We start from the raw sequence: 27,440 nt of genomic DNA, 5'->3' as shown, positions 1-27,440 counted from the left end.
GAAAAATATGTATTTTTTGGTTTTTTGCGAATTTCTCTAAAACGAAAAAATCCAGGTAAATTTTTTTCATCTCAAAAGAAGCGCCTTGACAAGAGTAATCCAACGGTGCAAAATTCATTGCCATATGTGGCTTAATAAGGGAGCTATGGGCGTTTAAATGATTTTCCGAAGTGAAAATTAGATTGAAGGGGGAGTACATGGTTTTCTTCCAAAAATTTTTTGTCGCCGATTCGAACCAAATTGCTGTCAGTTATAGTATAGGATGAGTTGAATTCAGGTATAGTAAAAGTTCCGGCCATTGAACCCATTTTTTGCTGTGGGCGCCAAAAATATGTATTTTTTAGTTTTTTGCGAATTTCTCTAAAACGAAAAAATCCAGGTAAATTTTTTTCGGCTCAAAAGAAGCGCCTTGACAAGAGTAATCCAACGGTGCAAAATTCATTGCCATATGTGGCTTAATAAGGGAGCTATGGGCGTTTAAATGATTTTCCGAAGTGAAAATTAGATAGAAGGGGGGAGTACATGGTTTTCTTCCAAAAATTTTTTGTCGCCGATTCGAACCAAATTGCTGTCAGTTATTGTATAGGATGAGTTGAATTCAGGTATAGTAAAAGTTCCGGCCATTGAACCCATTTTTTGCTGTGGGAGAGAAAAATATGTATTTTTTGGTTTTTTGCGAATTTCTTTAAAACGAAAAAATCCAGGTAAATTTTTTTCGGCTCAGAAGAAGCGCCTTGAGAAGAGTAATCCAACGGTGCAAAATTCATTGCCATATGTGGCTTAATAAGGGAGCTATGGGCGTTTAAATGATTTTCCGAAGTGAAAATTAGATAGAAGGGGGGAGTACATGGTTTTCTTCCAAAAATTTTTTGTCGCCGATTCGAACCAAATTGCTGTCAGTTATTGTATAGGATGAGTTGAATTCAGGTATAGTAAAAGTTCCGGCCATTGAACCCATTTTTTGCTGTGGGAGAGAAAAATATGTATTTTTTGGTTTTTTGCGAATTTCTTTAAAACGAAAAAATCCAGGTAAATTTTTTTCGGCTCAGAAGAAGCGCCTTGACAAGAGTAATCCAACGGTGCAAAATTCATTGCCATATGTGGCTTAATAAGGGAGCTATGAGCGTTTAAATGATTTTCCGAAGTGAAAATTAGATAGAAGGGGGGAGTACATGGTTTTCTTCCAAAAATTTTTTGTCGCCGATTCGAACCAAATTGCTGTCAGTTATAGTATAGGATGTGTTGATTTCAGGGATAGTAAAAGTTCCGGCCATTGAACCCATTTTTTGCTGTGGGAGCCAAAAATATGGATTTTTTGTTTTTTTGCGAATTTCTCTAAAACGGAAAAATCCAGGTAAATTTTTTTCGGCTCAGAAGAAGCGCCTTGACAAGAGTAATCCAACGGTGCAAAATTCATTGCCATATGTGGCTTAATAAGGGAGCTATGAGCGTTTAAATGATTTTCCGAAGTGAAAATTAGACAGAAGGGGGGAGTACATGGTTTTCTTCCAAAAATTTTTTGTCGCCGATTCGAACCAAATTGCTGTCAGTTATTGTATAGGATGTGTTGAATTCAGGTATAGTAAAAGTTCCGGCCATTGAACCCATTTTTTGCTGTGGGAGCCAAAAATATGGATTTTTTGGTTTTTTGCGAATTTCTCTAAAACGGAAAAATCCAGGTAAATTTTTTTCGGCTCAGAAAAAGCGCCTTGACAAGAGTAATCCAACGGTGCAAAATTCATTGCCATATGTGGCTTAATAAGGGAGCTATGGGCGTTTAAATGATTTTCCGAAGTGAAAATTAGATAGAAGGGGGGAGTACATGGTTTTCTTCCAAAAATTTTTTGTCGCCGATTCGAACCAAATTGCTGTCAGTTATTGTATAGGATGAGTTGAATTCAGGTATAGCAAAAGTTCCTCCATTGAACCCATTCTTTGCTGTGGGAGCCAAAAATATGTATTTTTTGGTTTTTTGCGAATTTCTCTAAAACGGAAAAATCCAGGTAAATTTTTTTCGGCTCAGAAAAAGCGCCTTGACAAGAGTAATCCAACGGTGCAAAATTCATTGCCATATGTGGCTTAATAAGGGAGCTATGGGCGTTTAAATGATTTTCCGAAGTGAAAATTAGATAGAAGGGGGGAGTACATGGTTTCCTTCCAAAAATTTTTTGTCTCCGATTCGAACCAAATTGCTGTCAGTTATTGTATAGGATGTGTTGATTTCAGGTATAGTAAAAGTTCCGGCCATTGAACCCATTTTTTGCTGTGGGAGCCAAAAATATGTATTTTTTGGTTTTTTGCGAATTTCTCTAAAACTGAAAAATCCAGGTAAATTTTTTTTGGCTCAGAAGAAGCGCCTTGACAAGAGTAATCCAACGGTGCAAAATTCATTGCCATATGTGGCTTAATAAGGAGCTATGGGCGTTTAAATGATTTTCCGAAGTGAAAATTAGATAGAAGGGGGGAGTACATGGTTTCCTTCCAAAAATTTATTGTCGCCGATTCGAACCAAATTGCTGTCAGTTATTGTATAGGATGAGTTGAATTCAGGTATAGTAAAAGTTCCGGCCATTGAACCCATTTTTTGCTGTGGGAGAGAAAAATATGTATTTTTTGGTTTTTTGCGAATTTCTCTAAAACGAAAAAATCCAGGTAAATTTTTTTCATCTCAAAAGAAGCGCCTTGACAAGAGTAATCCAACGGTGCAAAATTCATTGCCATATGTGGCTTAATAAGGGAGCTATGGGCGTTTAAATGATTTTCCGAAGTGAAAATTAGATAGAAGGGGGGAGTACATGGTTTTCTTCCAAAAATTTTTTGTCGCCGATTCGAACCAAATTGCTGTCAGTTATAGTATAGGATGAGTTGAATTCAGGTATAGTAAAAGTTCCGGCCATTGAACCCATTTTTTGCTGTGGGAGCCAAAAATATGTATTTTTTGGTTTTTTGCGAATTTCTCTAAAACGAAAAAATCCAGGTAAATTTTTTTCTGCTCAAAAGAAGCGCCTTGACAAGAGTAATCCAACGGTGCAAAATTCATTGCCATATGTGGCTTAATAAGGGAGCTATGGGCGTTTAAATGATTTTCCGAAGTGAAAATTAGATAGAAGGGGGGAGTACATGGTTTTCTTCCAAAAATTTTTTGTCGCCGATTCGAACCAAATTGCTGTCAGTTATTGTATAGGATGAGTTGAATTCAGGTATAGTAAAAGTTCCGGCCATTGAACCCATTTTTTGCTGTGGGAGAGAAAAATATGTATTTTTTGGTTTTTTGCGAATTTCTTTAAAACGAAAAAATCCAGGTAAATTTTTTTCGGCTCAGAAGAAGCGCCTTGACAAGAGTAATCCAACGGTGCAAAATTCATTGCCATATGTGGCTTAATAAGGGAGCTATGAGCGTTTAAATGATTTTCCGAAGTGAAAATTAGATAGAAGGGGGGAGTACATGGTTTTCTTCCAAAAATTTTTTGTCGCCGATTCGAACCAAATTGCTGTCAGTTATAGTATAGGATGTGTTGATTTCAGGGATAGTAAAAGTTCCGGCCATTGAACCCATTTTTTGCTGTGGGAGCCAAAAATATGGATTTTTTGTTTTTTTGCGAATTTCTCTAAAACGGAAAAATCCAGGTAAATTTTTTTCGGCTCAGAAGAAGCGCCTTGACAAGAGTAATCCAACGGTGCAAAATTCATTGCCATATGTGGCTTAATAAGGGAGCTATGAGCGTTTAAATGATTTTCCGAAGTGAAAATTAGACAGAAGGGGGGAGTACATGGTTTTCTTCCAAAAATTTTTTGTCGCCGATTCGAACCAAATTGCTGTCAGTTATTGTATAGGATGTGTTGATTTCAGGTATAGTAAAAGTTCCGGCCATTGAACCCATTTTTTGCTGTGGGAGCCAAAAATATGGATTTTTTGGTTTTTTGCGAATTTCTCTAAAACGGAAAAATCCAGGTAAATTTTTTTCGGCTCAGAAAAAGCGCCTTGACAAGAGTAATCCAACGGTGCAAAATTCATTGCCATATGTGGCTTAATAAGGGAGCTATGGGCGTTTAAATGATTTTCCGAAGTGAAAATTAGATAGAAGGGGGGAGTACATGGTTTTCTTCCAAAAATTTTTTGTCGCCGATTCGAACCAAATTGCTGTCAGTTATTGTATAGGATGAGTTGAATTCAGGTATAGCAAAAGTTCCTCCATTGAACCCATTCTTTGCTGTGGGAGCCAAAAATATGGATTTTTTGGTTTTTGCGAATTTCTCTAAAACGGAAAAATCCAGGTAAATTTTTTTCGGCTCAGAAAAAGCGCCTTGACAAGAGTAATCCAACGGTGCAAAATTCATTGCCATATGTGGCTTAATAAGGGAGCTATGGGCGTTTAAATGATTTTCCGAAGTGAAAATTAGATAGAAGGGGGGAGTACATGGTTTCCTTCCAAAAATTTTTTGTCTCCGATTCGAACCAAATTGCTGTCAGTTATTGTATAGGATGTGTTGATTTCAGGTATAGTAAAAGTTCCGGCCATTGAACCCATTTTTTGCTGTGGGAGCCAAAAATATGTATTTTTTGGTTTTTTGCGAATTTCTCTAAAACGGAAAAATCCAGGTAATTTTTTTTTGGCTCAGAAGAAGCGCCTTGACAAGAGTAATCCAACGGTGCAAAATTCATTGCCATATGTGGCTTAATAAGGGAGCTATGGGCGTTTAAATGATTTTCCGAAGTGAAAATTAGATAGAAGGGGGGAGTACATGGTTTTCTTCCAAAAATTTTTTGTCGCCGATTCGAACCAAATTGCTGTCAGTTATTGTATAGGATGAGTTGAATTCAGGTATAGTAAAAGTTCCGGCCATTGAACCCATTTTTTGCTGTGGGAGAGAAAAATATGTATTTTTTGGTTTTTTGCGAATTTCTCTAAAACGAAAAAATCCAGGTAAATTTTTTTCGGCTCAGAAGAAGCGCCTTGACAAGAGTAATCCAACGGTGCAAAATTCATTGCCATATGTGGCTTAATAAGGGAGCTATGGGCGTTTAAATGATTTTCCGAAGTGAAAATTAGATAGAAGGGGGGAGCATATGGTTTTCTTCCAAAATTTTTTTGTCGCCGATTCGAACCAAATTGCTGTCAGTTATAGTATAGGATGAGTTGAATTCAAGTATAGTAAAAGTTCCGGCCATTGAACCCATTTTTTGCTGTGGGAGCCAAAAATATGGATTTTTTGGTTTTTTGCGAATTTCTCTAAAACGGAAAAATGCAGGTAAATTTTTTTCGGCTCAGAAGAAGCGCCTTGAGAAGAGTAATCCAACGGTGCAAAATTCATTGCCATATGTGGCTTAATAAGGGAGCTATGGGCGTTTAAATGATTTTCCGAAGTGAAAATTAGATAGAAGGGGGGAGTACATGGTTTTCTTCCAAAAATTTTTTGTCGCCGATTCGAACCAAATTGCTGTCAGTTATAGTATAGGATGAGTTGAATTCAGGTATAGTAAAAGTTCCGGCCATTGAACCCATTTTTTGCTGTGGGCGCCAAAAATATGTATTTTTTGGTTTTTTGCGAATTTCTCTAAAACGAAAAAATCCAGGTAAATTTTTTTCGGCTCAAAAGAAGCGCCTTGATAAGAGTAATCCAACGGTGCAAAATTAATTGCCATATGTGGCTTAATAAGGGAGCTATGGGCGTATAAATGATTTTCCGAAGTGAAAATTAGATAGAAGGGGGGAGTACATGGTTTTCTTCCAAAAATTTTTTGTCGCCGATTCGAACCAAATTGCTGTCAGTTATAGTATAGGATGAGTTGAATTCAGGTATAGTAAAAGTTCCGGCCATTGAACCCATTTTTTGCTGTGGGCGCCAAAAATATGTATTTTTTGGTTTTTTGCGAATTTCTCTAAAACGAAAAAATCCAGGTAAATTTTTTTCGGCTCAAAAGAAGCGCCTTGATAAGAGTAATCCAACGGTGCAAAATTAATTGCCATATGTGGCTTAATAAGGGAGCTATGGGCGTATAAATGATTTTCCGAAGTGAAAATTAGATAGAAGGGGGGAGTACACGGTTTTCTTCCAAAAACTTTTTGGCGCCGATTCGTACCAAATTGCTGTCAGTTATTGTATAGGATGTGTTGAATTCAGGTATAGTAAAAGTTCCGGCCATTGAACCCATTTTTTGCTGTGGGAGCCAAAAATATGGATTTTTTGGTTTTTTGCGAATTTCTCTAAAACGGAAAAATCCAGGTAATTTTTTTTCGGCTCAGAAGAAGCGCCTTGACAAGAGTAATCCAACGGTGCAAAATTCATTGCCATATGTGGCTTAATAAGGGAGCTATGGGCGTTTAAATGATTTTCCGAAGTGAAAATTAGATAGAAGGGGGGAGTACATGGTTTCCTTCCAAAAATTTTTTGTCTCCGATTCGAACCAAATTGCTGTCAGTTATTGTATAGGATGTGTTGATTTCAGGTATAGTAAAAGTTCCGGCCATTGAACCCATTTTTTGCTGTGGGAGCCAAAAATATGTATTTTTTGGTTTTTTGCGAATTTCTCTAAAACGGAAAAATCCAGGTAATTTTTTTTTGGCTCAGAAGAAGCGCCTTGACAAGAGTAATCCAACGGTGCAAAATTCATTGCCATATGTGGCTTAATAAGGGAGCTATGGGCGTTTAAATGATTTTCCGAAGTGAAAATTAGATAGAAGGGGGGAGTACATGGTTTTCTTCCAAAAATTTTTTGTCGCCGATTCGAACCAAATTGCTGTCAGTTATTGTATAGGATGAGTTGAATTCAGGTATAGTAAAAGTTCCGGCCATTGAACCCATTTTTTGCTGTGGGAGAGAAAAATATGTATTTTTTGGTTTTTTGCGAATTTCTCTAAAACGAAAAAATCCAGGTAAATTTTTTTCGGCTCAGAAGAAGCGCCTTGACAAGAGTAATCCAACGGTGCAAAATTCATTGCCATATGTGGCTTAATAAGGGAGCTATGGGCGTTTAAATGATTTTCCGAAGTGAAAATTAGATAGAAGGGGGGAGTACATGGTTTTCTTCCAAAAATTTTTTGTCGCCGATTCGAACCAAATTGCTGTCAGTTATTGTATAGGATGAGTTGAATTCAGGTATAGTAAAAGTTCCGGCCATTGAACCCATTTTTTGCTGTGGGCGCCAAAAATATGTATTTTTTGGTTTTTTGCGAATTTCTCTAAAACGAAAAAATCCAGGTAAATTTTTTTCGGCTCAAAAGAAGCGCCTTGATAAGAGTAATCCAACGGTGCAAAATTAATTGCCATATGTGGCTTAATAAGGGAGCTATGGGCGTATAAATGATTTTCCGAAGTGAAAATTAGATAGAAGGGGGGAGTACATGGTTTTCTTCCAAAAATTTTTTGTCGCCGATTCGAACCAAATTGCTGTCAGTTATAGTATAGGATGAGTTGAATTCAGGTATAGTAAAAGTTCCGGCCATTGAACCCATTTTTTGCTGTGGGCGCCAAAAATATGTATTTTTTGGTTTTTTGCGAATTTCTCTAAAACGAAAAAATCCAGGTAAATTTTTTTCGGCTCAAAAGAAGCGCCTTGATAAGAGTAATCCAACGGTGCAAAATTAATTGCCATATGTGGCTTAATAAGGGAGCTATGGGCGTATAAATGATTTTCCGAAGTGAAAATTAGATAGAAGGGGGGAGTACACGGTTTTCTTCCAAAAACTTTTTGTCGCCGATTCGTACCAAATTGCTGTCAGTTATTGTATAGGATGTGTTGAATTCAGGTATAGTAAAAGTTCCGGCCATTGAACCCATTTTTTGCTGTGGGAGCCAAAAATATGGATTTTTTGGTTTTTTGCGAATTTCTCTAAAACGGAAAAATCCAGGTAATTTTTTTTCGGCTCAGAAGAAGCGCCTTGACAAGAGTAATCCAACGGTGCAAAATTCATTGCCATATGTGGCTTAATAAGGGAGCTATGGGCGTTTAAATGATTTTCCGAAGTGAAAATTAGATAGAAGGGGGGAGTACATGGTTTCCTTCCAAAAATTTTTTGTCTCCGATTCGAACCAAATTGCTGTCAGTTATTGTATAGGATGTGTTGATTTCAGGTATAGTAAAAGTTCCGGCCATTGAACCCATTTTTTGCTGTGGGAGCCAAAAATATGTATTTTTTGGTTTTTTGCGAATTTCTCTAAAACGGAAAAATCCAGGTAATTTTTTTTTGGCTCAGAAGAAGCGCCTTGACAAGAGTAATCCAACGGTGCAAAATTCATTGCCATATGTGGCTTAATAAGGGAGCTATGGGCGTTTAAATGATTTTCCGAAGTGAAAATTAGATAGAAGGGGGGAGTACATGGTTTTCTTCCAAAAATTTTTTGTCGCCGATTCGAACCAAATTGCTGTCAGTTATTGTATAGGATGAGTTGAATTCAGGTATAGTAAAAGTTCCGGCCATTGAACCCATTTTTTGCTGTGGGAGAGAAAAATATGTATTTTTTGGTTTTTTGCGAATTTCTCTAAAACGAAAAAATCCAGGTAAATTTTTTTCGGCTCAGAAGAAGCGCCTTGACAAGAGTAATCCAACGGTGCAAAATTCATTGCCATATGTGGCTTAATAAGGGAGCTATGGGCGTTTAAATGATTTTCCGAAGTGAAAATTAGATAGAAGGGGGGAGCATATGGTTTTCTTCCAAAATTTTTTTGTCGCCGATTCGAACCAAATTGCTGTCAGTTATAGTATAGGATGAGTTGAATTCAAGTATAGTAAAAGTTCCGGCCATTGAACCCATTTTTTGCTGTGGGAGCCAAAAATATGGATTTTTTGGTTTTTTGCGAATTTCTCTAAAACGGAAAAATGCAGGTAAATTTTTTTCGGCTCAGAAGAAGCGCCTTGAGAAGAGTAATCCAACGGTGCAAAATTCATTGCCATATGTGGCTTAATAAGGGAGCTATGGGCGTTTAAATGATTTTCCGAAGTGAAAATTAGATAGAAGGGGGGAGTACATGGTTTTCTTCCAAAAATTTTTTGTCGCCGATTCGAACCAAATTGCTGTCAGTTATAGTATAGGATGAGTTGAATTCAGGTATAGTAAAAGTTCCGGCCATTGAACCCATTTTTTGCTGTGGGCGCCAAAAATATGTATTTTTTGGTTTTTTGCGAATTTCTCTAAAACGAAAAAATCCAGGTAAATTTTTTTCGGCTCAAAAGAAGCGCCTTGATAAGAGTAATCCAACGGTGCAAAATTAATTGCCATATGTGGCTTAATAAGGGAGCTATGGGCGTATAAATGATTTTCCGAAGTGAAAATTAGATAGAAGGGGGGAGTACATGGTTTTCTTCCAAAAATTTTTTGTCGCCGATTCGAACCAAATTGCTGTCAGTTATAGTATAGGATGAGTTGAATTCAGGTATAGTAAAAGTTCCGGCCATTGAACCCATTTTTTGCTGTGGGCGCCAAAAATATGTATTTTTTGGTTTTTTGCGAATTTCTCTAAAACGAAAAAATCCAGGTAAATTTTTTTCGGCTCAAAAGAAGCGCCTTGATAAGAGTAATCCAACGGTGCAAAATTAATTGCCATATGTGGCTTAATAAGGGAGCTATGGGCGTATAAATGATTTTCCGAAGTGAAAATTAGATAGAAGGGGGGAGTACACGGTTTTCTTCCAAAAACTTTTTGTCGCCGATTCGTACCAAATTGCTGTCAGTTATTGTATAGGATGTGTTGAATTCAGGTATAGTAAAAGTTCCGGCCATTGAACCCATTTTTTGCTGTGGGAGCCAAAAATATGGATTTTTTGGTTTTTTGCGAATTTCTCTAAAACGGAAAAATCCAGGTAATTTTTTTTTGGCTCAGAAGAAGCGCCTTGACAAGAGTAATCCAACGGTGCAAAATTCATTGCCATATGTGGCTTAATAAGGGAGCTATGGGCGTTTAAATGATTTTCCGAAGTGAAAATTAGATAGAAGGGGGGAGTACATGGTTTTCTTCCAAAAATTTTTTGTCGCCGATTCGAACCAAATTGCTGTCAGTTATTGTATAGGATGAGTTGAATTCAGGTATAGTAAAAGTTCCGGCCATTGAACCCATTTTTTGCTGTGGGAGAGAAAAATATGTATTTTTTGGTTTTTTGCGAATTTCTCTAAAACGAAAAAATCCAGGTAAATTTTTTTCGGCTCAGAAGAAGCGCCTTGACAAGAGTAATCCAACGGTGCAAAATTCATTGCCATATGTGGCTTAATAAGGGAGCTATGGGCGTTTAAATGATTTTCCGAAGTGAAAATTAGATAGAAGGGGGGAGCATATGGTTTTCTTCCAAAATTTTTTTGTCGCCGATTCGAACCAAATTGCTGTCAGTTATAGTATAGGATGAGTTGAATTCAGGTATAGTAAAAGTTCCGGCCATTGAACCCATTTTTGCTGTGGGCGCCAAAAATATGTATTTTTTGGTTTTTTGCGAATTTCTCTAAAACGAAAAAATCCAGGTAAATTTTTTTCGGCTCAAAAGAAGCGCCTTGATAAGAGTAATCCAACGGTGCAAAATTCATTGCCATATGTAGCTTAATAAGGGAGCTATGGGCGTTTAAATGATTTTTTTTTTAGAAAAATTTCTTGTCGCCGATTCGAACCAAATTGCTCTCTCAAGCACAACTTTCATCATTGTGGTGAATTATGCATTGATGAGAAGTTATGTATCTTATCCATGTAAAATTAATTAAAAGAAAACAATCGATCTGAAACGACGAATAAATTTGGACTAACCTACAAAGATGTACAGTCGATGGACAAATGAAACTGGGACAAAAATGACAATCACATAAGTCAAAATTTACAAATTTGCATCGTTTAATTACGGCTTTATCACAAATAGGTTAACTTTGGTATGACATGTTATATAGACACTGACAAATATATTGACAATTCAATTGTCAGATTTACATAGATTAAATTTTAAGTGTCCCAGTTTTGTTTGTCCACCGACCGTACCTTCTTGCATCCTTCACAATGCATCTCTAAACATAATAGTTACACAGTGCTGTACGCTTTAATTTATGAAGCAGAACTCGTGTATAATAAGATAATATTAATCAACAGGTTCACTACAGTCTATTTTTTAATCAAAGAACCTCAACCTGTTGATTTACGTTTGTAAATATAAAATTTTACTAAATTTAGGGAATTTAATGATGTCTATTGACTATACCAGCCAACATCTGTCTTTTTTAATGTCCTTGAAAGTAGGCAAACTCGCAGCTAAAATTTGAATGTGTTATTAAAAATGCCTCGCAAAGTAAGAAATTTATTAAACTCTCAAATGAGTTGTTATTAGTTGTTATTAACTTTATTAACTTGCTGCGCTACTAATATCTCTAATAACCTCAATCTTTTATGATGAGATTTTTCACCCTATGGCAAAAGCGTACAATGTTGTCAGCTCTATTTTGGGTGTAAATTGCGGTGTTGTGGTTCTTTGATTAAAAAATAGACTTATAGTTAGCTGGTGGAAAATGTAAAAAAAATATTTTCGCTATTTCAAGAATTAATGTTATTCTGTTATTTTTAAATTAGGCAACTTCAAGTAGTGAGAAGTATATTTCCCTAAAATTCAGTGTCCTCTTGAGAAAAAATACGAGCGTAGGATAAAGTTCTGTCGATGTAATATTAATGTAATCAGAACGGAATCAATAATAGTCCAAGTGTAAATACTGTTCTCGCGACAGTCGCTGATGTGGCGCATATCTCCGTTTGGATTTAATTAAAATGCATAATTTAATGGCTAATGGGGCAACTAAAGTGATTTTAAAGGAAGGCGCGGCCGAAATTATAAATCTGTGCCGGCACCTCGAACGTGTTCGAGTCGGAGACACGTGCGACATAAGCGATGGTTGTCGTGTGCACATATTTTAATTCACCGTAAATTTATGAGAACTCCTCTATCTACTTTCCTTAATTTCCGTCGTTTCTTTCCGTTTTCATTTTCCAGCAATTCCACGTTTGCAAACGACAAACGTTCCAGATTAGACGTTCGGGTGGTCGTCCCTTTCGCACCCCTCACACCTGCATATTTATCTTAATCTCTCCAGTGCTAATCCTGCGAGGATCCCGGTCGGCGAGCTAATTCACGCCACCGACGAATACTCCTCCGAATTATAAATTCAAGTCGGCTGTGCACTATCGCTAGGATATTATGAGGATGTATGGATATAAATTTATGGTGTGCCATGTGGTTCCTGGCAATAACAATTTCGAGTCCACAGCTGCCGCTGATGCGTACGAATGGTAGAAATCGCCGAAAGTTTCCCATCTTCTGCCATAGTAACCTACATAAATGAAGTTAATATTCCTGACACGACTTCATGTCAATCCTGCACTTGCATCGGATCCCTACCAAATTTAAATTCAGATGGTCTACGGGTTCATATAAACTTCACACTCTTCGCCCTCGACCCCGACGAAATTTGCCACAAAAAACCAACCGGAAACTATTATAAATAGTTCACAGTTAGTCCACAAGTAACGCCCTCTACCATAGCTTACTAATGCATTAGTACAAGGTTTTTTTTTATATATAATACATATCTCCCACATTATAGTTGGCTGGGTATATGTGTACATCGGGTGTTTATTTAAATTTATCCTCAAAGTAGGCATTGAAGAGTTGATTCTGAACGCACCATTACGGATTAACTGTTTAAATGTAACCTCATTTTTTGCGTTGTTTGTGTTTTTACTCTGCAGACTGACGAGTTGTGCGTTCACAATCGACTCTTCAATCCAACTTCATTTTTTTAAATTATTTGATAGGTATTGTCAAATAGACAAATGCACAAAATCAAATTTACATTAGGAAAATTTTCGTTTCCCGTTTTTTTGCAACCAACTGTACTATTCTAAAGGTCAAATGATGTGATTACCTGGTTGCCTAAAAACAAGGGGTTTAAAATAATGTAATCTAAAGTAAAAAAAAATATTGTAACAATCAAATAATTCTGCAACAAATTTCGTCTGTTCAGTTGATAATGATTTTATTGGGAAATAATAAAAACAAGAACGCAGGACAAAAAGAAATGTATTGTTTTCAAAGGAAATATTGTTCACTGCTGTGTTCCAAACATTTGATTACCCTCCTTCACCTATTTTGAAAAATTGACAATAATTTTTATTGTTTCTTAAGTAACAAAGTACAAACTCGCTGCACGAAACAGTTTTGTAAAAAACACTTTTGCTGCCTAACGCACTCAGGAAACCATAATTAACGCTTTTAAAAATGATAAAGAATTAAAACCGCAAAGTGACAAGAATGAGCTGTCAGATGTCAGATTTACGTGGCTGGTATCAGACAACTACGATGTACAGTTTTCCAACGATAGAATCGTATTTTTTAAATTGAGTCACGCAACAAAATGTAACAAAAAGTACTAAAAGCAATAAATTACATTATCATGTTGGTATTGGCGAAATGTTTTGGCGGGCTTGTATTCCTACGATTTCTTTAGAAGTTTAGAATGATGTACTACGGTATAGTATTACATAATAGATTGTTTTTTTGTTCAACACCATCAGAACTTGAAAATTTTCTCCTGTGTGAACGGATTTTGATAAATGTCGCAACCATGGGTCGCAACTTGTCAAAACGAAACATCAAGTTAATTGTAAAAATTTTAAGCGATTTGAAGCTCGTGGAACGTCGTATATATTCAAACTCATTCGTGTGTAAAACAAACGTTTTAAAGGCCCACGAGTATCATAAAGAGCCCAATTTACACACGAACTCTTTAAATAAACTAGGCAAAAATGAATAGGGAATTTTTCCTTTTTTGAATTTTTTATAAATAGCGTTTAAAATTTGTAATGAAATGTGTTACAAATATATTAATCTACACATTAAAATTACTTGTAACATTTTAAATTTATCTTGTGTTTAAGAATACGTAGGAGGATTGGGGCAATTATTTTGCTTTCCCAGAAAAATTGTGGAATTCCCTATTCATTTTGCCTAGTTTAATATACAATTAAAAATATGAAAATTAAAATTTAATTTTTATTAAGCTTATAATAATACATATACTTTTACAAAATAAAACGCTAATTTAGATTTGTAACTTTTTGCATTGATAAATTAAATCAAATTAACTAACAAATACCAACAATACACTTTTTATCGTATTGTCGTGAATCGATTAAAACAATTTTAGTAAAAATTCAAAGTAAGTAATGGCGATTGTTTTGTTTTTGATTCGATACTTTATCCAGTTTTGTTATTTCAATGTAGAAAATACATATAAACTTACTTTGCAGGTGAAAGTGAATTAAAACTTTCGCGCCATTTAAAAACTAATTTTCAACGAGTAGTAATTTAATTACTATTCTGTCAACGAGATCTAAATGTAAATATGTACCTACTATACGCTGTTAATAATCACTCCTGTATTTAGGTCTTTCTTTAATGTGCGATAGGCTTTCTTCTTTCGTTGCATTAATTTGCTCAATACGACTCATTTTAAATATTTTTTTCAATTTATTGCACTTTACAAATTCTTGCATCGACTCTAGTGATCGTTGTAATTGCTAGCTTGACAATTTGTAGTTACTTGATTCTGGCTGTTAATATTAAAAGAAGTATCTCATAAACTTTAACCTTTGGAGTAATTGACATCATACGCCTACCGTTACAATAATTTGATTTACAAAGCAAAGGTATCTAAAAGGTATCATTATATACCTACCTACACAAAATAAGCGGAAAGAAACGCCACCGAAAAAGGAAAATAAAATCGTTTCGAAACAACTGTCCCTGAAAGTGTTCACATAAAATAACTAAAAATACTCCTTTGATGTTGAAGAATCGAACAATTAAATTTGGAACGTTTACGCCTGATCGAAACCATAAAAAAATATCACGAACAGATTTTTCTCGTGAATTTGCAGAGGCACGTTATTAATAGAGGAAGTCGTACTATTCCTCGAAAATCGCGTGTCGTGCGATCCGGGCAATAGATTATTTTAAGCTTCGTGGGGCTTTTCCTGCTACCAGCAAAGCACAGCTTAGAAATAACGTAGTGCGTTATTGCAGAAATTGTCCTGCAGTGGATACAAACAGTTTAAAACGATAAATTCATTAAATCGACTCTATTGATACGCCGGAGCGAAATAACTGATCCTTCTTATTGGTAAAAGATAACAATTGTTTGCATAATGAATTTTATCGCGAAATGAAAACCAATAACGTGTTAAAAATCCAGTGAGGCAAATATTCGGGCTGAATTAGTGCGCAAATTCAGCTCCACTTTCTCTTATCTCCCATATTTATTAAAGGGTCTCTGATTAGTGAGGGCCCGACGTCCCAAAAGAACGAAAATATGAAGACATTTAAATAGGGCCTTAACCTTACTTTACTCTGACGTGTTTTCATTAACTTTTAAATTAAAACGTAATACCTACTGCTTTATGCTATATACCCTTTCTATTATTCAAAATTATATAAACCTACGTCAGTATTTCAGGCAAAACTCTATTTAACTGAACAATGTCAGCCCCAAATAATCTTCAGTTGAAAAGAACTGATTAATTTATTTGCTGAAAGTACACACTCATTTTTAAAAATAAATTGTAAAACACGTTGTCATTGAATTAATTAAGGCGAATTATTAGAAAGTAGGTTCCTGCAATAAGCTTGAATTAAATTAGGTTGTAGTTTGAAAATTAGTGAAAAGACCCACGTCACACTCCATTGATTTGGGGCTCATTAGAATTACTCGAGTGTGTCTAATGATAATTAAATTAACAATTTAAGGCAAAAACTAAATGCTTTGTTTGATCTACATAATTTTACAAAGGAAAGCTTCGCAATTAGTAAGATACAAAATACAATTAAAAAATTGAAAATCATATCAGAGTCAAATATTGTATTAGTTGACAAGACTTTAGAAAATATTCTATTACATGAAAAGAATTCAAGCAAGAGTGAGCACTTTACATCTTATTGATTCTTTGATGGGATTACAGCTAAAAGAAAACTTTAGTCTCTGGAAACTTCAATTTAGTGGTGCTTTCTTATTTTTACTATCCGTTTTGTTCAGTACAGCATTTTGGAAAAACGTAACCATACATTTTGATAACGATAGATATACAAAACGATACGGTTTCAATCGTACAAGTTACAATATATGGCATTAATAATAATTTTACTTTAAGATAAACCAGATGATTGTGGGCTAGACTAGTAGAGGGTGAACGTGCTTTTGTCACTCCACCCCTGATGTTTCTACTTTAAAATCTTAAATAGCAACACACCTTTTGTGATACATGAGATGAAAGCTGAATGCAACAAAGCACAATAAAAACTCCGCACGACTTGTTCATTTTAATTAAGAAAAACAGCTTTCTTTTATAAAAAGAAATTATTCTAAACTTGATTTCAAGTAAAATGACATTGCTCGTGTGCCAGTTAACAAAAGTTTACTTTCATTATTTACTCGAGCCTCCGAATTCTTCCACTTTAAATTCTTAAATTGGTAATTCACCTTGAAAAATATTTTTTGTATTTTATTGAAGGATGAAGATGTGTTTCACATATCTGTTACTGCACGTTTCAATGAATTGCAACCTCACGAAAATATTTCTGACACGTATGTACTGAATCTCGTGAAAAGCTTCACGCTTTTGTATCAGCGCAAAATAAAAAATGTCAAGGATTAGAAACAATAAAGCAGAGAAAACTGCTCTTGCAGGTCATGTTTATATAAATCCTGGGATTCTATTGAGCAGGTAGTTGGGAGCTTTTGGGATTTTGTTCTGTAGCTAACTAAATCGGAAAATATCCTACTTGTCATGTCTTTCAAACAATTTGTTAAAATTAAAGCTAGTAAATTTTATGGATTAACTGGAGTATGGTAATAAATTGTTGTTTATGAAAATTCCAGTTGAATCATGAACGAAAAATCCAATAAATTATTTACAAATTCAAAAATAAATTGTAGAGGAAATTCAAAGTGGCTAAAGTATAAAAAGTTATAACGTTTTTCATGTGTTGGCAATGCAAATGTTGGTCATTTTGATGACAGTTCCATGTTTGACAATAGGAAATGGCGTATGCGCTTAGAAAGGGGCCGTGCAAAATATAAATTCACTAAATTCGCTGAAAAAAAATTAACGAACATACCTAAAAATAACTGATTAAAGAAAGTATTTGAAACGATGTCCACCTTGCTGTAAACGACTCTTCTACCAAATAACTATAAATGATGGAAGCTAATTTAGTGAGTTGGCATCCCTGAGCAATTGGTAAGCCTGGTAATTGTCAACATATCATGTCCTGATTCATTTTTTAGGTTAAGGGTTTGGAAATTTAGTGTTACGGTTAATAATTCACATTATAAGATGATTTTATAAATTATAAAAATCATTAACTAACATTTCAGGTCTCTCATTTGTAATTGCGTCTTCAATTGCGTACTGTAGCGCTTACAAATTGTTTACGATATTGTGTTTAACAGTAAAATTTAAAAATAAAGCGTGATAATCACAACCAACATATTTGAATTTGAGAATCAGGCAAGGCAACATAAAACTGAACAGCTAAAGTCACTTCTATTAATTATTGGTCGGCATTTCAGGTCCCACATTTTTTATTCCATCTTCAATTACTTGTTGCAGTTTTTGCAATTTGCCAATCAAATTTCTAAACACTACCCGTATTTTAAATTTTAAATGGAGGAACCAAAATAAATCCTTGTAACTGGATTTGAGATTACATTTGGATTCTTTAACTCACTCCAATTTTCTATAATTTTTTCTTCACTTTATTTTTTCGTTCTTTCCACAAAATACCATCAATTTAATTTTCTGTGCTAACAAACATCGTCCCCTTAAACATTTTTCATACTTCTCACCTCTTTTAATACAATCATTAACTTAGCACCACATCATATTTTTTATTTTTCTTTCCCTTTTACCACTCCGTCTTATCCAGACCTTACGCTGTAAATATATTCAGACAATTTCTCTTCTTCTTCCAAACCACGAAATTATACAAACTACTATCAAACACCAAAACAACTAATTCTTTCGCCGACTTTCGTAAACAGCTCTGATAGCTTATTCAGCAAAAGAACTTCCCAGTCTCTATTATACGCCTGTTAATTAATTATAAAATTAATCAACTACCGTTAGGTAAATAAATAGTAAATAATAAAAAGGAAAATTGTTACATTGCAACAAACAATATTCGAAGTTGTATTCCTGATTAGGATCAAAAGATTACATAACAAAACTATCGGGCCTTCGAATAAATATATATTTAGTGTAGGCATAGGCGACATTCTAATTTTGTTAACAGTGTAAAGTAATTTTTGAAGGTAACCAATTTATTCTCCGGAGTTACACAAGTTACATAGTATCTAATCTTTTTCCCAATTTCATATTGTCATATTCTGTGGATGGGGAATAGGGAGAATGCACTACAAAAATTAAACATATTTTCTAACCTAATTTTATTTCGTTAAAATGTCAGACGTTTCTTGTGTCATTTTCTATTTCCATAGGTTGCTCTAAATATAAATTTATTTAAAGGCCCGTTAGAATATTTTTGATTTGCTGACACATTTACTTTTCAAGTATTTCCCAGATAAAATTTATTAATAGGTATCTGGTAAATATGTTTTCCATCTTCCTGTTTGTCATTCCGCAGCCGCGGCATTAAATAATTTCATAGACAAAACAGCAATTCAAAAGGAAATCCAATCGGCAAATCCCATCATTCTCCTGTATTTTATTCGGCGATATCTATAAATCGGTTTACTCAGCAAATGGTAGACAACAGCTACACTAATAAAACTAAACAGAACACAAACACAGTGACAGGCGGGCCCGATCTACTGCCGTTGCATCCGAAACTTTTCACTTCCGCTCCGTTCTAACTTGTATCAAGTTTCCGGTCAAACACGCATCAACTTTTATCCCAGAAAAAAACACCCCCCGAAAATCGTCCCTCACGAAACAACATCTACACGATTTAAATAATCCCTGTCCTAATCGCAGCAACTGTTGAATTAAACATCAACTCTTTGATTAATAGTTTTAATTAAATTACGAGACTAGAATGTAAATCAATTAAATAGTTACCGAGTTCGAAATTGGAGTTTAGTGCAATTCCAAATTTAGATTTAATGCACCTAGTTGAACACCGGACAGAGAATCGTCCGGAGAGATGAGACAAATAATGAGCGAGGTTTATGATGGGTGGTGTGCGATTTTTGGTGGCACAATTTGAAGAAGAGATCGGTATCGGGGGGCGTCTAAATGAGAAACCCCCAAACCTCCAGTCAATTTCCACAAACAACTAGACTATATCTGATTATGGGCAAGTGAATGCAATCTATTTCGGGGGGCGTCGTGATGCCTACAACAAGAACGAAATCACTGCCTCGTCTGCACAAGAAAAATACTCGTCAACTTAAGCTTTATCTCCACCAACCTTAATTTCCACCCCGTGTTAACATAATATTCCACTCCGATATTCATGAGTGGTAATTCTGTTTCGTTATGTGCGGATTATACGGGAGGACGAAATTAATAAAAGAAAACACAAGTCTCCCAGGATCGAAACGCTTCGGCCCACGCTGAATATTTGATACGTGATAAGTTATGAAATTAAACTTGACTATTTTTTATTTTTCAGGTAAACTTGCTTCATCAATAATTTCACTTGAGCAAAAATGAACTGCATAATTTTTTTTTTCGATATAACATGTATAGTTTTTTTAATTTGGATTGTAAATGAAATGAGATCTAAAAAAACTAACCGTGGAAAATAAAATTTGATTGGTGCCTTGATTCCTACGTTTTTAACATAACTATAAGAATAAAATATCTAATAAATTAATGAAATTAATTATCATGTTTCAAAACATGGAAAACAAAAGATTTGAAAACGTAACTTGAATAGTCCATGAGTAAATTGCGATGGTTATCAATTATCATGAACGAAGATTTAAAATGGTTTTGGTTTGAGGACGGTTCCTATATGAATGAGTTTGACGGAGCCATCGTTCGGTAGATACGGTTCAATTGCTCTGTAATTCGTAAATTCAAAGTTATATTATGTGAGTTTTAGTCTGTGGTTATGTGTAATAATGTAAAGCTGAGCTACGCTTACGATGCTTTTGTTTGCAACATGCGGTACAATAAATATCTGATGTATTCTAGTTGAGTACTGGCTGTCGGAAATTTTAATAATATTTATTATTAAGTTCTAAAAATAAAAATGTCCTGCAAAATATTATTTATTATTAGACAAGACTTTACTTTAAAGTTTAAAAAAATAAATGAGGGTATTCTAAATTTTCATTTCAGTTCATAAAAAATATTCCATTATGAATTTCTGTCTACTTTGCGTTACTAATTGGCTCATTATTGTATCGAAAACAGTTTAATAAGGAAGCATATTATTAAACTGTTTTTGATAACTTTTTGCTTTTGTTATATTGGCAACATCAGCCGTTTGACGTCGGACGTCAAGGTAACCTGTAAAGCTACGAAGTAAATTTAGTAAATATAACTCTTTACATTTTTGTGAAAAATGTCTGTTACCAACCCACGCGAAAGTCCCTGGTCTAATATGTAAACTTGAGCAGTCGAAATTTCAGGAATTAGTAAAGCAAAGTAGATAAAATAGTATATTACACTCGTTTAATAAGACGTATTATCACATTCGTTTCATTAAAGCACTCACGTGATAATAAAGCATCTTATTAAACTCGTATAATAATATACTATTATAATTTCGTTTTTAATGTCAAACAATAAAATTTATAAGGTTATTATAAAGTTAAAAATAATATAAATAATGTAAATTTAAAATCAAATTTTCAATCGGGAGTTTTCAATATTTTTCAGTTTCACTGTTACAGTTAAATTTATTGTTGGAAAAAAACATACATAAAATAAACACAATAAAATATATTTATGAAAATATAAAATAAAAATCAATAATGGCGTGAATGTCATTTACTAAATAAAACACAAAATAAAATTGAAAATTGTTAATGCCAATACGTAGAAGAAGGAAGTCAAAAAATATCAAATTTTGCATATGCCATCACAATTTTTTTGCTCACGATTTTGCCAGTAATATTTTTTCTTTACTCAGTAATCTAAATATCATCACTGCTGCGATCGATTGTGATAACACCATTTCAATTATCAACTCGTACCAATTATTGACAATTACGTTGAACTAATTTAAACAAATTTCAAATGCTGATTCTTCATGCAAAAGTTCAAAAATCAAATAATTAAACAGTTGTTCTTTGACAAACACTTTGAGAATCCTTCCTTTGGTAATTCATTTTATTATTAACGAAAAAAATTTCTACAAATGTAGAATATCTTTCACCATTAATCATGACATTAATAATCATTTTGAAATGGAAATTTTAGGTAAAAAAACTTTAGATCTGGACCACAGTTGAGCTCTGAGACTACGTAATTAAATTTTAGAGAATGTTAAAAGCCATAATATAGGGTTCACAGACCGCCGAGACACTTCGCTTAGATGCAAAGTAGTATTCAAATTTCAGTTTGCACTAGTCTGTATTTGTTTTAAAACTAAATTAATATCCTGCGACAGCGAAAATAATTTGTCTCGGTTTTAATTACAATTCGTTAGCAGTATATCAAAAACAAGTTTCTAGAGAGCTTATACAGGGTCATTATAAAATATTGTACCATCGCAGTTGGCGTTAAATACCCATACAAATTTCGAAACGTTAGACAAACTAGCAGACAGATTTCCACTACCGCCAAGAGCGCCACCTATCGGTGATACTAGTCTCTCTCATGTTATCAAGCTTGCAGCACATTCAACCAAGCCACCAACGCCTACTACGATGGTACAATATTTTATAATGACCCTGTATTAGGCACTAATATGCCTTGTAAAACGCGTTTTTTGTACAGTTTTCGCTATTTTGCGTTAATAATAAGTTTGATCCCGGGTTGGTTCCGGGTGGGTTCCATGTCGGCTCCGTGTGGGACCTGGGTGGGCTCCGGGATCGATGCCGGGTCGGCTCCGGGTGGGTTCCGGATCGGTTCCGTGTCTGCTCCGGGCGGGTTCCGCATCGGTTCCGGGGCGACTCCGGGTGGGTGGGTCAATAAATGTATTGTAATACTGTATTTTTCGTGTGACATTGACGTTTCTCTGACAAAAGTTTGATAACAAAAAAAAGTGTGATAATACAACTCATTATCAGCTCATTTTTCGTGTAAAATATTTTGGGGTACGTTTAATGTGTTCAAATGTTCATTATTAGCGCCAAATAAAAGAAGTAAATTGGTAATTTTTATTGCATCGACTGTGTTTAGAGTTAAACGGTAGAATCACATCCTTGTTTAAAAAAAAAACATTGTAACCGACATCATTTTTACGGTTGACTGTACACAGCTGCTGCTCCAACACTCCGCTAAAAAATATTCCGTCAGATTTCCTCTTCTTGCTACCCCTTAGTGATTAGTTCCCCAATTCGTATCTTCGGTCCATTATTATCTAGAGGACGGCCGGTCTGCAAGCGGAGAAACTGCGTTATTATTGTTTTCCCTTATTTGTGACGCTCTCAAGAGATATTTGGCAGGATATTTCCTAATTCGTATGCCGTTGTTCGCCCAGAAATGCTAGGCAAGTGTGCGTTTGTGCCAGTACGTTGGTTATTTTTATGTGAAGTCATTTTTATTCTTCCTTGACTTGACTTTTTCGGAGGACGTTTGCGGAATGTTAACCAAAGTCAATATAAACACACATTTTTCAAACTTGATAACACATTTTTCGTACGCTTTTCGACATATTTCTCCGAATTGTATTCAAATAACTTTGCGACGCTTCACTGAATCGCAAACAAACCAACAAGCAATTTCACATAAATATTAAGAATCGTTTTGAGCGAACTTGCTCGCGGAAAAAAATTATGTTTGATTGCGGACCAGTTTAATTCGTTATAATTATGGTGCGCAGTTAGCAAACACCTGTCGGGATAAAACAGATGTCAGACAATGTCTGCTTCGTTGCGCGTTCGTGGCCATTGTTTAATGGTACTAATTAAATCCCACCCTAATTATGTCTAAAGGTAAACAAAAAAAACCTCCAACTTTTTAATTAACGAAAACGTCAAATTTAATTAAAAGTAATATTAAAATTAACAATTACGGACAAGTAAAGTTTATACACATCTTTCCGTCGGGACCGCCGCCCCGAAAAGTAAATCTTTTTTATTGTTCCATATAAAAGTGAACTTCATAATTTAGTTAAAACTTGAAACACAATAGACTAGAAGTAAAGCCGAAAGAAAAGTTTCAAAGTCGGTGTCATTGTTAATACTTTTGTTAAAGCCGCCACCTACATTCAGAGCTTTTGTGTTATGCGGATAGCACATCGCATAAGAATGGGGATGAAAGTCAAGATGGCGTAACTAGTTAAATAATGGCCCAAGTTTTTACCCCAACTATTTTTTATTTTGACGGCGATATCGTCGCACGTTCCGCACGGACCTCGGTCGAACCCTTAATTATCTCGCTTGCTTAATTAAGATTTTTCACGTTGCGATAAGTCCTAATTTATAGAAGAATTACCAAACTTCCACCGTATTAGTGCACCCAGACCCGCATCCTCTTCCGATTTGTTGTGAACTCGACAACAACAATTAAATCCTTCTGCTCCGCTGAAACTTATTTAACCGGCTAATAACTAGTAAATTCGAAAAAAAAAATTAGTTTTGTTGTATTTTAAATTGAGTCCGTCATTTTTTACGTAGCTCTTCGGCCAAGCGAACTGTGTGATTATTTTTGCACGTAATGAAACACAGAATGGGCTGATCGAAGTTCAATTTATTTCCCCATTAATATGGTAAATGTAATTACCAATCCAGTCAACGGGGACCTAATTCCAGATATACGTATAATAATACACATTGGGGCTGTAAACAAGCGCAGGTTACGTCGAGCCTCCATTCCACACTGATTTTGAATGTTCACGTGCACGATAAATCTAATAGCAAAACAAATTACCGCTTAATTTAATACAGATCACATTTTATGTTTGCTTTCAAACTCGTGCACACTCATTACAACTCTTTTGCAGCAGCCTGTTGTGTTGCAAATTGCAACTTTTAAAATGCGAGAAAAAACTGATAACTGTTATCAGTTCTTTTACCTTGTTGGTTTACATTTTTAACTTGTGGATTTATATCCACTGCTAAATGACAACACCCACAACTTTGTCAATTAGTACTGATTGTTTACATTTCAATTTGTGTTCAATCAAATATCGAAACCAACTGCGTACAGCACATATTATGTAGGTACTAGAGTATTTTGTTAATCTAAATATTTATTTAGATTCTCAACGGCAAACTGGTTTCGTTAAAAGTTTCATAGTTACAATGTAATGAGAGATATAAATGTTGGAAACAAAATAGTATGATGAATTACGCCACTCGCCTGCGGCTCGTGACACAAAATCATCCTCACGAATAATAGCCATCATTATCCGCTCATTGAATAATATACTATTTTGTAGTGAATCCTGTTATCCAATGAAAAACACTTTACAGTATTATCCAATAGGAATAAAAACAGTCTATTATGTTATGAGGAGCAAAAATGAAGTTTTATGTGCTGAGGCTGGTAGTTTGGCTGCAGAACGCAGTGAGCACATAAAACTATTTTTGCTCTGAATAACACATACTCGTACTATTTTTCTGAATCTTCCCAGACCAATCATTGATCTCTTTACATTTTTCAATACAAATTTTCAAATACATGAATACGCTACAGTTGTTGTTGCTTTATAACAACCAGTAAATTACGTCAAATATTTTCGATTTTCTCGTTGCACTGAAAACACAAAAGTATGTTAACGTCCCTCGAGGGAGTCAACTTTTCTTTTGCATTTCGTTGCATCTCTACGGTCCAGCCCTCCACGTCTGCATCTCATTTGTGTATGGCATAAGGCAGCACGTAATAAATCGGTTTCGTTTTATTTATGACGTTATAAAACGGCGGCTGTATCACTTTCAAGTGCAGCAATGTAGGAGATATAGCATGAAATGGAGTAATACATCTCCGAGGAGTTGGTTAGTTATAATTCCGGAGTTCTGCGGCGACGGGGCTAGAGTCGGCGATCAGAGAGCAATTTCGCGCTCCGGTCAGCATTCAGGTAATAAGAGGGACCATCTGTGAATACTAAATAACTGGCAGAGCACGCAGAGCACGCGCCACTCTTCTCTTCATCAAATATTGCCTCAATTATTCAAATTCATTTACGTCGCCATTTCAAATTAGAAAGCAGTTAGTTACAGGGCACCCTCTAATTTTTAATTTGCAACGTGGAATTTTCAGTCCGTGATTTATTGTTATGCTCGACGGCGAACGGAAATCCGAATGAATGCATCGAAAAGCTGTCAGAATCACTGATGCTGCTCGATCTAATTTTAGTTAGTGCTTTCCGTATCACCCCTACAATAATAAACTACCACCAAATACCACCACAAATCTGGTATTATCATATTATAATTAAAAAATATCTCAAATACGTATTTTTTTAATATTTAAATTAATTTGTTTATTCCCTAAATTATTTCACTCACGACTGAACGTCATATTTGTATCCAGCACGGCAATTTATTAACCAATTAATTTTTGGCAATATTCATTACCTTAATTAACACTTAGGACACACCTGGGCACAGTCTCTTTTAATTGCTTCACATAAAATTTATTATTTTGTTGAAACGGAAAATGCAAGAGAGTGACAAAATTAAATACGTAAATCATTATTTTAATTAAAAATATTAATGTCATTTATAAATTTCGTTCAATGAAATATGCGTTTTAGATATATTTTTTGAATAAATTGTCTAATATGACAGAATTTTATTTGTTACGGCGTAAAAACTGAACTGCAGTAAAATAGTGATTTCCTGAGATGAAGAAGATTAAACATTTTTACAACCTTTTAAAATAACAATAAAAATATCAGACGTTGTAGACTTTATAACTTTTGACACATAATAAAGCAGGAATTTCATTTTACAAGTGTATACTGTCAAACTGTCAGAAGTCATTACATTTAACATCTTCCATAAATGAAATGTCTTCTAAAACTTCACTGATAAATGAAAGCGATAGCTAATATTACGCTGTAAAGCCTAAAATAGCTATAACTAAAGTTATTTATAAACGAAATTTTGTGAAAAGTACCTTAAAATCTAGATTAAATCTTTTAACAATCACGAACAAGTCAAAATTAGCAATTATATTTTTAATCAACAGTTGCTACCCTTAGGGATTGCAACATTGCCCTACAAGATAATCAACAGATCGTTTGCTCGGCGTCCCCCTTGCTTAATTTTGTTTTGTTAGTCAATGTTAAACAGATGAATTTAACTTGTCCTGCTGCTAAAAATACACTTGACTACATCAACAATTAACCACAATTGGTGAGACCTACTCCAACATACATGTTATGAAAAGAAATAATTTTGATTTGGATTTTTTACACAACGTAGAATTTTATAGTGAAACAGTAGTGTACGACGAGTTCGAGTGGGTAAAAATGAAGACCTGAGTCCTACAGAATTCTTGTAGAAAACTATAAAAAATCAGATTTTGTTGAAATGAAATTGTGATTTTAAAGCTCGAGAAATTGGATAGTTTGTGGCGAAATATAATTGAATTTAGATTATCGTTTGCAGACAAGGTTTAAAATATCGGTGTAGAGATTAGAGCAAGTGGTCATTAAATTAGCATTTAGCAGTTGGTCGGTTATTATATTTCTATCAGCGATTGGGGTCTTATGTCAGCTAGTATTTATAGTTGTTCGGTTGATCCTCTACACATCTCAATGGCCGTCGAAATCCGGGGGAGTCCCGGTTAAATCCGGTCCGGGTTATAATGACCGGGCGTGAGTTGGTCCTGGATGCTGAATCACCGGACATTTCGGTTCCTAAGTCCTGTTGCTCGTGTTATCACGAGAGCCCTCCAGTTAGCAACACAAGAGGATTAAGCCGGACGGGCCGCACAATTGAAGCGACTTTCACGAAACTCATTGACGGAACTGCACGTCCTCCTGCTTTGTTAGATCGCATGTTGCAGGATTTGTAACGTTAAGTGGTCCTAAACGAGACGAGCATGTAGAGTTGTCAAAAATAAGCCCGTCAGGAAACAAACAAGCAGGAAGAGCAAACGAGGGGGGTCCTACGTTTGGGTAAATTCCGAGGGGGCACATGGTACGGGCGATAATAAAGGCGAGGCATGCTCGAGATTTGTTATATAAGTTATTGGATCGACGGTTTATCGGGAGCGGGGCCGAGACCGGATTACTGAATTAATAAGGGCGTTCGCGGAATGTGATTAAAAACGGCGTCCTCTACGTGGAATTATTACAGATAATTAATATCTGTCTTACTAACTCACTTATCAAAATATG

The sequence above is a fragment of the Tenebrio molitor genome, chromosome 7, assembly GCF_963966145.1.
Source record: "Tenebrio molitor chromosome 7, icTenMoli1.1, whole genome shotgun sequence".
In the NCBI taxonomy this organism is placed as follows: Eukaryota; Metazoa; Arthropoda; class Insecta; order Coleoptera; family Tenebrionidae; genus Tenebrio; species Tenebrio molitor.
The sequence above is the reverse complement of the archived record's forward strand: the minus strand, read 5'-3'. Positions refer to the sequence as shown.